General features: G+C 38.4%; 1 protein-coding gene and 1 long non-coding RNA gene across 22 annotated transcripts in view; one reads left to right on the forward strand and one right to left on the reverse strand.

The window, feature by feature from the left end:
• The window catches only part of MARCHF1 (membrane associated ring-CH-type finger 1), an 833,115-nt gene that overhangs the window by 611,384 nt on the left and 205,420 nt on the right, over positions 1-16,311 (forward strand). The gene's annotated exons all lie outside the window — the stretch shown is intronic.
• The window catches only part of LOC139362288 (uncharacterized), a 37,386-nt gene continuing 30,776 nt past the window's right edge, over positions 9,702-16,311 (reverse strand). Inside the window, exons 2-3 of one of the 2 annotated variants that reach the window (XR_011620855.1) lie at positions 11,617-11,730; positions 9,702-11,262 (exon numbers count right to left, since the gene is read on the reverse strand). This is a non-coding gene — a long non-coding RNA (uncharacterized lncRNA). The remainder of the gene's footprint in view (positions 11,263-11,616; positions 11,731-16,311) is intronic. The other variant, XR_011620854.1, reaches the window with a different exon arrangement.

The raw sequence follows: 16,311 nt of genomic DNA on the forward strand, positions 1-16,311 counted from the left end.
TATAAGTTTGGAGCTATTGCAATTATGTGGAATCTAAGAGTGAAATCACACATGGAAGAGAACAAAGCTTAGCAACAAGGAGGGTCATCTATTCCTGATGACAATGTTGACCTTCCAGAAGCAACCCAACACTAGGCCTTTCAGTCATGATTCAATGAATTCTTTTTCATCCCTTGCAACCAAGAGTCTTACTGAACTGAAACAGTTAGTTATTTCTGGTAGTCCTTCGAGGTATCTCTTGGTTGCTCACAAATAATCTTTTCCTGTGCTCCAGGTCCCTTAAGTGATGTCTGCTCTTCTGCTGCTATTGCTGTTCATTCTGGAATTGACAAAATAATGCCAGTGTTTATGCCAAGGGTGATATTACTCAGTGTTCCCAAGCCAGCAAACACCGGTCCTAACAATATTGCTTCTCTAGAGTCTTGGTGTGTCATAACTATAATAGAATAAGAAGAAAACTACCTTGCTTGTTCTTTGTCTATTGTCACAAATGGTCTTCTGAATATAAAAACAGTGTTACTTCTTCTTATGGGGACCATACTTCTTTCAGCTCCCGTCTTTAGGTCCAGCCATGATATTTAAACATGAACTAGTAAGGCTCAGAGTTTAAGGGTTTGATCTTGTCTAGGCTTTCTCTCACCCCCATCCCAGCTTCATCAGGCTATTTATGACAATATCTTCTCTCCTACAGACAACAACTTTCCATGACAATGGAGCTGTGGTGATTTAAAAAATGGAAAAAAAAAAAGAATAAATAGTACATTTTTCTTCAAAAAGCAGACACTAAAATTGGGCATAATAGTACTTTTAACATTGTTTAAGATACATATTTATTATCTTTATTAATTGTTCCTTATAGTAAAACCATTTGGAATCATCTTTTCTCATAAAATATTTTTCATGAAGCAAATAATAATAATAATAATAATAGAAAAAAACAACAATAGTAGGTTCAGGAAAAGGCATTTCCTGGAACATTAAATAACTAAAATGCTAAATTCGAAATTTTTAAAACCTCATAGTATCCTAATCCAGGAAGAAACCTGAGGGATCATCTGGTTCAAATAAGTCATTGTATTTTATTTTGTTCTTCTATTAAAAAATGAGTAGATACAGAAGAATATACATGAAATAGGGGTATACGTGTGTATTCAAAAGAATGCATGGTAACAAAGCCTCATATACCATCGTGTTGAAGAACATTGCCACTAAGTGTGCATAGAGCTTCAGTGTTATTGGCAGTGAAAATTTAGTTTGCAAAGTAGTTGTAAAAATTTAAATTTTCCCTAGCAGGGTACTAGTGATAGCAATACATTCTTGCCAAGATTTGATGTTGTCAAACTCTAGTTTTCACCAACTTATTGGGAATAAGATGGCAGCTATGAATTTAGATTCTATTTTATAATAACAAATGAAGTTGAATAGCTTCAAACATTTATCAAACACTTGTGATTTTTCTTCTTTGAATACCTATTTAGTCTATTGTGCCAATTTTTCCAGACTGTTTTTGTCATTCAGAAAATTCTGGGAGTACTTATGAATATCCTGTATACTAATCCTATGTTGGTTATATATTCTGCAAACACTGTATCTATTTGTGACTTGTCTCTTCTTTTTATAATAATAATGCTTAATGCTTATATAGCACTTATCACAATTTTAAAAATGCCTGAGAACAAAGAAACTGAGGCTAAAGTCACACACACTAAACAGTGAAATGAAAAATTAAAGCCAAGTAGACTGGCTTCAAAATCTATGTGCTTGTGTTCCATACTACACTGTTTTCCTATGGTGCCGTTGTGATATTTCTTGTTCGACAGAAATGATTAGAATAATGTCATCCAAGTTGAACTCTTTTCTCCATAGGTTTCACATTTGTAAGTTAATTTTAAAAATCCTTCCCCATTTAGAATCATAAAATTTTTTTCTTATGTTGCCTTCTAAACATTTTATAGTTGTTTTCTATTGCATTTCGGTGTTGCATTTACTTTGTATTGATTTTTGAATATCATATAAGATAGCAGTCCAGTGTTGATTTTTTTTGTAAATAGATGACACATTATTACAACTGTCTTCACCAAAAAGTTCCACTATGAATTATAAGTCCCTATTGTGAGTTTTTTCTCATCATGTGTCCAGATATTTCTCAACTACCTATTCACTTCCAAAGGAAATTTTTTTATATTGTGCAAATTTCACCTAACTTCAATTACTACTGTTTGAAGACAGTTATTGCTATTCAGTAAGGCAAGTCCTCCCATCTAATTTCTCTTCTTTAAGATGGCCTTGACTCCTCTTTGTCTTTATTTCTTCCATCCACATCCTGCAAACAGCTAGGGAATTTCCTCATCGTACACACACACACACACACACACGTGCACATGTGTGTGGGGATATTTTATTGGAATTACATTAAATCTAAATACCTACTTGAGAAGAAATGATATCCTTCAATATTGTATCTTTCAGTCAGGAAATGTTAAGTGCATGTCTCTATTTGTTTAAGTCTGTCTTTACTGTCTTTCGATAAAACTTTACAAGTCCATTTTTACAATTTTTTCATTAAGTTATTGTTTAATATTTTCTAGGTCATATATTATAATTTTTGGTAATGTATAAAATTGTGTTTTATTACAGTATGTTGATTTTGTATGCATAAACTTTCTAAATTTTTTTAAATCAATTATATTAATTTTCCTTCATAATCTTTTTATTTTCTTCTGTATAAAATTGCATTCTCTACAGATAAAAAAAGATGGTGATTTGATTCCCTTCCTATCCAATTCTTATGCCTTTTATTTGTTTTTTTCATGTATTATTGCATAGCTCAGACTCCAGGATGATGTTACATAGAAGTGATAATAGAGCCTAGCACAATGACACATGCCTGTAGTCCCAGCTACCTAGGATGCTAAGGCAGGAGATTTGCTTGAGGCCAGCAGTTTGAGGCTATAAGGAGCTATGATCACATCTGTAGTCACTGCACTCTCCAGCATGGCCAATATAGAGGGACTCTGTCTCAAACACACACACACACACACACACACACACACACACACACAAAGTGGTAATAGCTGACACCTCTGTCTTGTTCTTAATCTTGAAGGGAGTGTTTTTAATATTACACCATTAAGTATGAGATAAATATGCTCTTTTTGTGGTCATTCTTCCATCAGTTAAGCACATTTTATTATCTTTCTATTTTGAAAATAATTTTTATCATGAATTGATGCTAAAATTCAACAATTTTTTTTCCTTTACATCTTTTAGTACATTATTTTATTCTTGAATTTGTTAATGTGGTAAAACATACATTTTTAAACATTTAATTTAATCTTACATACCAGAGAGAAGTACAGAATGGTCAATTTTATTATCTTCTATGATAGTGGATTTGGTTTGCCACTACTGTGTTTATGATTTTGTTCCTTTGTTCGAGAATTAGGTTGTCCTTTAATTTTTCTCCCCTAAATATTCTGTGGGTATCAAGGTTATGCTAACTCATAAAATGAGACAAACTGGTTCTTTGTTATTCTCTGGAAGAGTTTGTGTGTGCTTAGAATTATTTGCCCATATAAGTTTGGAAGAACTCAATGGCAAAACCATCTGGGCCTTATGTTCTATTTGTCTGATACGTTTGTTTGTTTGTTTGTTTGAGACAGAGTCTCGCTCTGTCGCCCAGGCTGGAGTGCAGTGGTGCGATCTCAGCTCACTGCAACCTCCGCCTCCTGGGTTCAAGCGATTCTCCTGCCCCAGCCTCCTGAGTAACTGGGACTACAGGCGCCTGCCACCACAGCCGGCTAATTTTTTATATTTTTATTAGACACAGGGATTCACCATTTTAGCCAAGATGGTCTCAGTCTCCTGACCTTGTGATCTGCCCGCCTCGGCCTCCCAAAGTGCTGGGATTACAAGTGTGAGCCACCATGCCCAGCCCTGTCAAGTATGTTTATTGATTCAGTGTCTCTAATGGTTAAAAAGTGTTTTGGTCTAGGATTCCTAGGCTGAGACAATTCATTCCCAAAAATGAGGAGTGAGGGACAGGAAGAATTAAATAGAGAAAGAGGAAGAAATTTTTTTTTTTTTTCCCAAAACAGTCTCACTCTGTCACCCAGGCTGGAGTGCAATGGCACGATCTCAGCTCACTACAACCTTTGCCTCCCAGGTTCAAGTAATTCTTCTACCTCAGCCTCCCGATTAGCTGGGACTACAGGCATGCACCACCATGCCGGGCTATTTTTTTTTTTTTTTTTTTAACAGAGACAGGGTTTCACAATGTCAGTCTGGCTGGTCTCGAACTCCTCACCTCAAATGATCTGCCTGCCTCAGCCTCCCAAAGTGTTGGGATTACAGGTGTGAGCCACTGCACCTGGCTTAATATTTGAACATCTTACTGAGATAGCCACTGTTAAGTGCTTCTGCTTGGCTGATTCCACAAAATAGGCTCTCAGGAGCTGTATAACCACATCATATTATCAACTCAATAGATTCAGGAAATACTCTTGATAAAATTTAATAACTATTTATGACAAAAATTATCAGCAAACTTGGAATAGAAAAGAGATATTCCCCCTGTTTGATGAAGACCATCTACAAATAGTTACAGCTGATGTTGTGCATGGTGGTAAAGGCAAACTGCATAAGGTATAGAAAAGGCAAATATGATCGCCCTCATCACTTCTATTAATATTCAGTATTTTACTGGATTTCCAAGGCAAGAATGCGATAAAAAAAGAAAAGCCATAAAAATTGGAAAACAAGAAGCTGACCTGATTTTATTTTTAGATGACCTGATTCTTTGCAAGGGTATTCCAAGGAATCAAAATAATAATAATAATAATAATAATAATGAATACGAGAAACAATAAGTGAATTTAGAAAGGTCAATAATGATGTTAGTGTACAAAAAGTTAATTAAGAGGCCAGGCGAGGTGGCTCACGCCTGTAATCCAAAAACTCTGGGAGACCAAGGCGGGCATATCACGAGGTCAGGAGTCTGAGATCAGCCTGACCAATATGATGACACCCCGTCTCTACTAAAAGTACAAAACTTAGCCGGGTTTGGTGACGTGCACCTGTAATCCCAGCTACTTGGGAGGCTGAGGCAGGAGAATCACTTGAACCAGGGAGGCGGAAGTTGCAGTGAGCCAAGATCGTGCCACTGCACTCTAGCCTGGGTGACAGAGTGAGACTCTGTCTAAAAAAAAAAAAAAAACAAAAAAGTTATCTGTTCATACCCTCAGAATAAAATAACTTAAAATGAAATTGTAAAATCAATACCATTTACAATAACATTAAAATATAAAATTCTCGAATAAGTTTAATAAAAAGATACAAGATCAGTATACTGAAAACAATGTGCAACTACAGGGAAAAAAAGATTTAAATAAATATAAAAAGATATACCACATTTATAGACTAAAGAAAAGCAATATTACCAACACCTGTTGGAAAAGGCAATCCTATGTAGCTCTTGACCCTTACACATTCACATGAACGGCTACAAGCCTGAAACATTTCCTTGCAAAGAGATGAAGAGCCCTCACAACCTATGTGGAGCATATCTCTTTATTTGGTGATGTATTTGTTATTTTAGTCTTAATATGTACTTCTTTGTTCTGCTCAAGCATATGTGTCAATGGGGGGACCTGTGCCACCCCGCTGCTATATCTGTTTCCACCAGGGAGGGAACCAGATCTTTTTGTGACAGCAGGAAGTGGGATGTGTGCAGCCACACTGCTCACGTAGGCTTGAAAGGTGATCCCTGGCCCTGAGGGATGGATCACCTGGCAATGGGCCAGATCTAGTAACCTTTCTCTCTCTTGCTCTTTCGGTACATAAATGCTGTATTACTTGAGCCTGAGAACAGACACATTGTCTGTTCTCAGCAACTCAGAATGATGCAGTAATCTATTCCCTGTTGGCATGCAGCCTGATCACCTGAGGAACAGTGAATCAATACCAGCTATCCCCAGTATGACTGTAGTTTCAATGCAATACCTTTAATTATGCCAGCAAGCTCATGGGATTTTTGTTGGTAGAAATTAGCAAGCTAATTCTAAAATATATATAAAAAGATGAAGGATCTAGAATAGTTAAATATAGCCTTTACCTAATTCTTTTGTCTAGTTAGATATTTGTTAGCTGTCCTCACTCAGTAATCTGTGGGGGATCGGACAGAGTGGTGGGAAAAACTACAGGGAAAGGACACAAACCTTCTGAAAGGTCAGAAGGTTCTGCAGAGCCACAGGGGGAGAATAGCTGAAGGTAGCTGTTCTATAACCCTGAGGCAGAGGACCAGGAGTAAGTACAAGGGGATGTGGAGGAATTTATCCTTAACAGGCTTGTTTACTTATGTTGACCAGGAAATGACCTTTGACCATCCAGGCACATGATGTTCCCTGAAAGGGGAACAATAAACGTTAATTACCTACAGGTTGCATGGGCTCCAGGTTTTTGGCATTGTAGCTGCACTGAATAAAAGCTAGCATCTCCAGCTTCTCGGGCCTGCTCTCTGGCCACTAGAGCCAGACAATCACCTAGCTGCTCTTACACCACATACCTGTATCAGAGTACTTGTTTCATCCGTTGGCCAGGGTCTGTGGGACAGACCCAACAGTCGTCCAGGTCTTTAAATGTCTTTCTTATATTTCTTTCTGTTTTCTGTATTTTATGTAAATTATTTCGCTGTATATCTTTCAGCTAACATTCTCTTAGTGGCATCTAATTTATTGTGATATGGGTTTTTAAATTTTGGTTGTTATACTGTTATGCTATTTTAGCTCTAGAAGTTCAGTTTGGTCTTCTTGTTCCATTTTTCTAGGAATCTGCCTGATAATTTTTCCTTCTTGACTTATATATTCAATCCCCTCATTTATGTTATTAAACATTTTGAGCATATGGCTTGTCTCACACTACCAGATTTCAAAGGCTTTGCATGTCAAATTCAGCTGTCAGTAAATTCACTAGGTCTTATATGATAGCTTGTTTTCTGGTGAATTTTGAGTTTTGACTGTGAGCTTATATATCTTGGAACGTGCCTGTGGGAATTATTTTGGGACCTAAAAGGGGGTTCCATCAGAGAAAATTTATATTTGTTTCTGCCAGTACCTTGGGGCACTACCAGCTTGGTATCACTTTACAATAAATTCTCAGCTTGAGGTATTTTGGTCCAGTCAGCTAATGTAGATTCAGGCTGGAAATAGTTACAAATTCTCAAAGGAGAGTATCTTTCCCTTCATCTAAGTGTCATGGTTTGTGAAAGACAGTTTTATAGTGCCATGAAAGGACATGAAATACTTCTTTTCGGTCATGACACTGGCAGTGCAGCCTTTTAATGTTGCAGATTATACATTTCTCTCCTATTTGGCGGTACCATTGGCAGACCCTGAACTTTGTTCCCTTTACCTCACTCAGCAAAGTGTTGTACTAGAAACTGTTGATCAAGTCCACCCAGCTTTGAAAATGTGCTCAAGGTCAAAGACAAGCTTCGGTGGTCAACTTATGTCTCTGGATTTGTGCTTTCATTTAGTTTTTGGCCTCTGAGGAAGGAGCCTCAATCCCCAAAACTCCCCCACTGCTGATGCACAATGATGAGGATGATGGCTCATGAGGTGAAGTGATTCCATCAGCTTAGAGGTAGCACGATATACATGTCAGTCACATTAGCCCACATTTCTAAGAAAACAAAGCCTCAGTCAAAATATTACATGCTGATATATTATCAGAGTATGTTTCAAAAAAAAAAATCATGAAAAAGAAAGTGGAGGCATGGGAAAAGGGAGAGCAAAAAGCCAGAGTGTGCAAACAGGATACTGCGGGAATACAAAATGGTACAGCCGTCACGAAAGTCACTTTGGCAGTTTGTTACAGAACTAAATATAACTGTTATCACACCATCCAGAAATCTATTCGTTGGTATTTACCCGCATGAGCTGAAAACTTACTTCCACACACACACACACAAAAAAAATCCTTCACATAAATGTTTGTGTCAGCTTTATGTATAATTGTCAAAACTTAGAAGCCACCAAATGTCCTTCGCTGGGTGAATAGATAGATAAGTTGTGGTACATCCAGACAATGGAATATTATTCAGCACCAAAAAGAATGAGCTCTCAAGCCATAAAATGACATAGAGGAAACTTAAATGCATGTGACTAAGTAAAAAAGACAATTTGAAAAGGCTATGTACTGTTTGAGTTCAACTATACCTATTCTAGAAAATGCAAAACTAGACAAAAGTGAAAAGATCCATGGTGTCCAGGGATTAAGAGGAAGGGAAGAAAGAATAGGCAGAGCACAGAGAATTTTTAGGGCAGTGAAACTGCTGTGTATGATACTGTAAAGATGGATCTATGTCATTATACATTTGTCCAAACCCATAGAATGAACAACACCAAGAATGAACTCTAATGTAAAGCATAGACTTTGGGTGATATGTCAGTGTACATTCACTGATGTGACAAATGTACCATTCTGTTGGGGAGTGTTGATAATGGGGGAGGCTATGCATTTGTGGCAGTAAGAGGAATATGGGAAATCTGTGTGCTTTCCCTTCAATTTTGCTGTGAACCTAATATAGCTCTAAAAAATAAAATCTTGTTTTCTTTTAAAACGATAAGATTATGCATTACTCAACTGACCAGCTTCAAAACAACCCAGCTTCTGTAAGGTGAAAAGAAATTCCTAAACTCCTCAGAGGAAAGCAGCAATGCCATCCATGCAAGATGCTCACTTGCTTTTACATTGCTAGCTCCTGGGAGTTATCTCATGGCATGTTGTTGGATGAGCAATTTGAGAATGTAAATTTTGATTAGATGTTTTACTGTTTGAGGGTAAAATGTGAGGAGATAAGAGGGATCCGTATTGAGCTATTTGAGAGCTGCTGCTCAGGACTCAGTATACTCACCTGGAGTGCCAGCTGGAGTGTGTCCCTGGCACTCCTCCAGCATGATGGCCTCATTCAGAGATCTTCCCTTGTGTGTTTGTATCAACGGGGTCAAGTATGTTACCTACTACATGTCCCTTAAAAAACAAGCATGGAGGCTGGGCGTGGTGGCTCACGCCTGTAATCCCAGCACTTTGGGAGGCTGAGGCCGGTGGATCATGAGGTCGGGAGTTCAAGATCAGCCTGGACAAGATGATGAAACCCCGTCTCTACTAAAAATACAAAAAAAATTAGTCGGGCGTGGTGGTGGGCGCCTGTAATCCCAGCTACTCGGGAGGCTGAGACAGAGAATGCCTTGAACCTGAGAGGCAGAGGTTGCCATGAGCTGAGATCACGCCACCGCACTACAGCCTGGGCGACAGAGTGAAACTCTGTCTCAAAAAAAAAAGAAAGAAAGAGAAAAAACTAGCATGCAACACTTTATGAAAAGTTTCATTTCTGGTGTGAGATTGCTAAGCTGTTTAAAATAAGTAAGCTATAGTTTGGTACTGGTTTTGTTTTCCTTTTTGCTTTTGGTCCCTTGGGAGCACAGAGTCCAATTTTTAGGCCTATTTAGTAGGGAAAAAAGTATATGGACGTAAGGTCTATTTTTCATAATTTCTATATCATATTCTCTCTTTTATGTCTTTAGTCAATATATTTTCTGGCTCTATTTTATTTTCAACTTTACTGTATTTAAAATATTTTTACAGCTTGACTCAATCTTTTGTGAAATGAGGCACATACATAAAAGAATATGTACACACATATGTAAAAGGATAATTATTTATTTTACAAAAAGAGGTGTAACCTTTTCGTGTAAAATCTGACTTCACTCTCCTCTAATTTATAATGTAAGCAATGCACCATCAAGAAAAAAGTGCTCTATAAATATTGTACCCTTATTTGACAGGTATTATTCTGGACACTTACATTTATTTGAGCCTTACACATTATTTGCCAACAAATTAAGTATTTTTTTTCCATTTTATAGACAAGTCACTGAAGATCAGAGGGCTTAAGTAACTGCAAATTCCGATCGACTCAAAAATACAGACTTATACTAATACATGGTGCTGACTCAGATACCTAGACAAGGACATGAGGAGATACTATATAAGAGGTTCATTGCAATCTGATGAATAACTTGCTATTTTTCCATGCCTTTCACGGATGTGTGGACTTCTAATACAACTCTGCACCCAAAATATGGAAATAAAATATGAAAATCCTCCTTGCCCTGAGACATTCCCCTAAAAAAAAAAAAATTCGTTTGAAAATGGAAATAAAATGCTGTGAAAATTCATCCAGTGGGTCCTTGGAATCCTCTTGTCTTGGCAAAATAAATGCAAATAAACGGTAATAAATTGATCACTGTCCTTACGAGTAAGTTGAATACAGTCACTTTGAAAACTCCTCTGGCACCTGCTAATGAAATAGAAACTGATTTGAAAATAGGGGTCAATTTCCAAATTTAGATTAATATTTTATGGAAAAACTACATTTGAAGTACTCCTCACTGAGGTGATTTATTGCAAACACTTAACCAATGCTGGAGCTATAGCCAAACTGTGTTGTCATACAATTGAGAGTATAAGTTGTGATACAAAATATCTATTTCAGTGCCAATTTCTGGGTATTTATTTTTTAAAATCTAAGATTACTAATTTCAGCAAATTATTTAGCTCTACATTGCAAAAGATGGTGTATCTCCTAGCTAACACGGTGAAACCCCGTCTCTACTAAAAATTAAAAAAAATTAGCCGGGCATGGTGGTGGGCGCCTGTAGTCCCAGCTACTCGGGAGGCTGAGGCAGGAGAATGGTGTGAACCTGGGAGGCAGAGCTTTCAGTTAGCCGAGATAGTGCCACTGCAAGGTGGTGTATCATCTTTCCATTGCTTGTTAATTTAATTGATTTTGCTTAAACAGAGAAGCAAATTAGGTGTGGGTAATTAGTGTCCACTTTATACATTAACTTTACCATAATCAGGTACGGTGGTAAAACGCTCAACATTACATTTCTGTCATAGAACATCTTACTGGGTTGCCGCTGTCCATTGTGTTTAACCTGAAAACAATCTTTAGATGCTTGGAAATTCTACCTCATACCACTCTTCTCGTCTGTTTATCTGTAGCGAGTATATGAGAGCTGGGAATGAGTAAGAGCAGTGGAACTGTCCTGGCAGTTTTAGTGCCACATCAGATAATTTTATAATCTTTGTTTTGACCCTATAGTGAATATCCAGTGTTAGTCAACATTCCAGACTTTACTGTTGTTTCCTTCCAGATTCAAGATTGTCCTTCGCCTCTGTCCTCTTCCCCCAGTAGCGCTTCTAAAATTGGAATCGAGGATATTGTTTAAAGCAAATGCTTTAATTTTTCATAATTAAGAGCAGATAAGCTTTGCAGAAACAAGTGCTTAAAGCTGTACTTAAAATAACAATTGGTGAGCTTAATAAGGTGGTTATCATCGTACTTTTCTTTTTGGGGTTGAAGTACCAGAATCACTTTAATGTAATGTCTGCTTAAGTCATACATGTTGGCCAGGCACGGTGACTCATGTCTGTAATCCCAGCACTTTGGGAGCCCAGGATGGGTGCACCGGAGTTCAAGACCAGCTTGGACAACAAAGTGAGACCCCATCTTTACAAAAAAAAAATTAATTAGCCACATGCACTGGTGCGTACCTGTAGTCCCGGTTGCTTGGGAATCTGAGATGGGAGAATCCCCTGAGCCCAGAAGTTTGAGGTTGCAGTGAGATATGACCACAGCACTGCAGTCCAGCCTGGGTGACAGAGACCCTGTCTCACAAAACAACAACAACAACAAAAACCAACAAAAAGAGTAATATGTCTTTAACTGATCAGGTATTTGTGTGTCATGCGTGCAAATGGTTATGTAGAAGAGAAGGAATCACAGGATAGATCCAAATGAAAGTACCGTTATATCACCCATAGCATCTACTTCATGGGGCTAGTTTTCTTCACAACGAAAGCTTATCAGAGGAAGTACTACTGAAAATAGAAGAACTAGAGATACATACGTAAGAAATCTTTAAGTAAGAAAAAGGTCTCACCCTTCTGATTCATCTTCCAGGAATAGCTCCTGCTGTCTCATGCAGATCAGGTGGTTGACTCAGTCCTTCTGACTCTGCACACTACTGTTCTAAACCATGGACGTAAACAATTATATTCTTTCACATTCTTCCTTCATTAAAAGTCTGTTTGTAATTTTTAAGTAATTACACACAGAGAAAGAGGGAGATAATTTTAGCTTTGATTCACATATTTAACTTTCTGCTTCTGAATACTGCTCAGGCTTCTCCTCCAGAAATCCCCTTTTAGCTTGAGCTGAACCTATGACATGCCTGCCTAGGAGTGAATGTCACTGTCAAGATACCTTCATCTGGATATGATTGTTTCTCTGCTCCATTCTAAGTGATAATAGGTTACCACAACACTGATAGCATTGAGGAATTCCGGAAGTACTCTTCCTTCAATGTCTTGTCAATTGCAAATTGTCTTGTCAATTATAGCTTTGCATTCCCACAAACATACATGTTGAGATTCTTTCATTATCTTCTCTTTTTTCTTCTGCTCCTTTTCCTGCCCTTAATTATTTCCTTCTTTTCTTGTCTAAGCCTGTCAGAGGCCCCCACAGGCATTAAGAAGTCATCTATCACTAATAGATCTGCTGATGGACACATTAAGCACCTCCCTTCTCTCACCTGGGCTTCATGATGACAGCGGTCATTCGCCAAGGTGCAGCTTTAATCACTGCCTTTGGAAAATTATTCCTCTTTCTAAGTTAATTGCTCCCTGATTACTATAGAAAACAATCTCCTGACCTTGACTTTATTAGTCTTGAATCTTTACTAGCTGAGCTATCCAACCCAAACTGTTTCCATCTGTTTCCTTAAGTACAGTGCAATTGCTCACCAGGAACATAGGAATGAATGAGAATTTCTCATAAAGGATCCCTGTGGAGCTAATGCCTACATTAACAGTCCTAAAGATGTTACTGAAAATGGTCAGTAGGACAATGAGGTTGTGGAGTGCGGCAACAAGAAAGGCATGGGAGTGGAGATCATTTGCTGACTCGTGATTAGGCTGCAGTTCTCAGTCTGCTTCAGCCACTGAAAAGAAATAGGTCCTTCTACTATTTCCTCAAAGCAGAGCCAACACTGGGCTATAGCACTTATTGCTGAGAGCTTGGCAATAGTTAGTATCAGGGGAGAAAGAAATGATACAACTTTAAAGTGAAGATCACATATTTTTTTCTAGAGCCCATTGGCCATGTCCTTCCAGAGGTGAAACTATCTCTCTCCATTGTCCCCAGCTTGCTGCCATGTTTCAAGGGTCAATTTTTCTCCCATGTAAACTAAAAATAAATTTGAGCCCCCCAACTGACTGAACAGACTATCTCTTTGCCAAAGGGAGTCCAGTGTAACCTTGAAAACTGAATTCTTGGCTATGACGGGATAGAGGATGAGACATGCTTTGTTATATCCCCTCCCTCACTAACCACAGTTCAACTTTCTTCCCTAAGAGCTAAACAGAAACCAGCTCTTTCAAAGACTCCACCACTGACAACCAGCTATGTGGAGCTACCCTTCATTTCTGCTTTAGAAGAGACCACCAACCATGGAATGGTTCTGGCCAATTTATGGAGGAGAATGCACAGTAAGAGTTTTCATGTCCTCCGCTTCACTTTTGATGTCAAAGGGCTGAAAACTCCACCCTCAGATCATGCTAATGCCATCATTTTTTGAACATGGGATCCAGGAAGGGGCATGAAGCTTAAATGTGAATGTATATGTTTCCCTTTCATAAATATCATGACTTCTCATATAATTTATTGAATATGTATATTTGGCCACCCCAATCAGCATAAATTTTTATTCCCTTTCCCTCCTCCCAAGTATCTGTTTCCAACTCCTGGCTATCAGAAAGACCATGCTACAAGTTATGTGAGAAATAAAGCTCTCCTTTTCAAATTTTTGAACCTCATCACTCCTCGGTTGACATCCATTAATTGCAATCCTCCTTGCCCATGTACTCTCCTCAGGGTACAAAGTCCAACTCTCCACTTAACATGAGACAGAGGAGAGGGATTTTTCTGAACTAGCACAAGGCACAGTCATTCCTGCTCCAGCATTATAGATGGATGGGGCATCCACTTCCCTCTGGGCAAAACCCCTGTCCTATCCCAGCACTCGTTCCACATGCGTGGAGTCGTCTGATTTTCTCCAAAGTCACTAGAGCTAACAATACATGTCTTGATGTCTAGATGGTTCAATCTCAAAAAGTGGGGTATGAGAGTCTAGTAAGAATCTATACTTAGGCTAAACATAGTTCTAATTACGTGAGGACTACTCTATAGTCCACAGACACATTTAATTTATATTACTAAACAGACTATATAGCAAAAATTTAATTGATATATTTTATTACTTAACAAATGTAGACATTGTTCATTTACAATGAGTATATACTTTTCTTATATTAATTTCACTTAAAAGGTTCAAATTCGATGTTAAAATTCAAAAATAGTTTGACTATTCAAATGTCAATTTTCTAGTTTCAACCGTTCAAAGAATCCAATTCCAGACAATACGAAGAAATTATTCCCAACTTGAAAATGGTATTTTGTCCCATCTACATATTCTTTAATTAAAAACCAGTCCACATTTGGCCCCTAAAAAATCATCTGGGAGACAGTTTAAAATACAGATTTGTAGGTGCTATCTTAGATCTCCCATCTTAGATTCAGAATCTTTGGTATTCCAGCACTGGGCATCCCCATAATCCCAACACACTGGGAGGCCAGGTGGGAGGATCACTTGAGCCTAGGAGTTTGAGACCAACCTGGACAGCATAATGAGACCCTGTCTCTACAAAAAATTAAAAAATTTAGGGAGGCATGGTGGTGTGCACCTGGGGTCCAAGCTACTCAGGAGGCTGAGGCAAGAGGATGGCTTGAGCCCAGGAAGTTGAGGCTGCAGTAAGCCACGATCATGCTACTGAATTCTAGCCTAGGTGATGGAATGATACCCTGTCTCAAGAAAAAAAGGAAAGGAAAGGAAAGGAAAAGAAACGAAAGGAAAGTAAGGGGTAGGGGAAAGGGAAGGAGAAGGGGAAGGAGAAGGGGAAGGGGAACGGGAAAGGGAAAGGAGAAAAGAGAAAAAAAAGAAAAGGAAAGGAAAAAGGAAAAGAAAAGAAGAGAGAAAGAAGAAAGGAAGGAAGGAAGGAAGGAAGGAAGGAAGGAAGGAAGGAAGGAAGGAAGGAAGGAAGGAAGGAAGGAAGGAAGGAAGGAAGGAAGGAGGGAGGGAGGGAGGGAAGGAGGGAGGGAGGGAAGGAGGGAAAGGGAGGGAGAGAAAGGGAAAGGAGAAGAGTTAATCCCTTTTAGTTCTAGTCAATAATTGACTGTCATGTTTGTTTGACATCACTCAGTCTGAGGAAGAGGAATTAGAAGAAAGTGAGCACAACTGAAGAACACAGATCAACTGGTGGATTTGGTAGAAGACCATAGAGTATTTCCCTAAGCCAGTGGTCCCCATGATTTTTGGTTACGCACCATCGTAAAAAAAATTGCAGACATACCCCCCAATGTGCCTATATTTTAAAAGAGCATTTAAAAATGCATATGCTACTGTACTACTTTATTCTATACATTGTAAGGCATACACAAAAATGAAAACTTCAGATGGTGAGACTAAGCAAATTAGTAGAGGTTGCACAACTTTGTGAAGGAAATTAAAACAACAAATTGTTTTATATAAATAAATATATATCGTTATAATAGAAAACATTAAAATGTGTTAGAAATAAGTAGAAATAATATTGCCTCAGTTCACAATGGCTAGGGAACCCTGTGACTTGGCTGGAGATATCAGAGAAGCTTAAAGAAGAAAGAACATAGATAACATAAAAAGGACAACACACTCCTTATCCTCTCTATTTCAGGCCAGATCTCCTGTGAGACAGAATTTCCTGTGAGGGAAATGTCTGTGACACTGGAAGGAAACCAATATGTGTTATCAGCTTTGTGGTCTTGGGCAAACAAACACGCAGTTGCTTAAACACGCTGATGTTAGGTTTCCAATTTTTTTTTTCCTTTTATTCTCTTTTTTTTTTTTTTTTTTTTTTTTTTTTGAGATACAGTCTCATCTGTCGCCCAGACTAGAGTGCAGTGGCACAATCTCTGCTCACTGCAACCTCCGTCTCCCGGGCTCAAGCAATTCTGCCTCAGCTTCCCGAGTAGCTGGGATTACAGGCGTGTGCCACCACACCTGGCTAATTTTTGTATTTTTCGTAGAGATGGGGTTTCATCACGTTGGCCAGAGTGGTCTTGAACTCCTGACCTCCTCGGCCTCCCAAAGT

The sequence above is a fragment of the Macaca nemestrina genome, chromosome 3, assembly GCF_043159975.1.
Source record: "Macaca nemestrina isolate mMacNem1 chromosome 3, mMacNem.hap1, whole genome shotgun sequence".
Taxonomy (NCBI): Eukaryota; Metazoa; Chordata; class Mammalia; order Primates; family Cercopithecidae; genus Macaca; species Macaca nemestrina.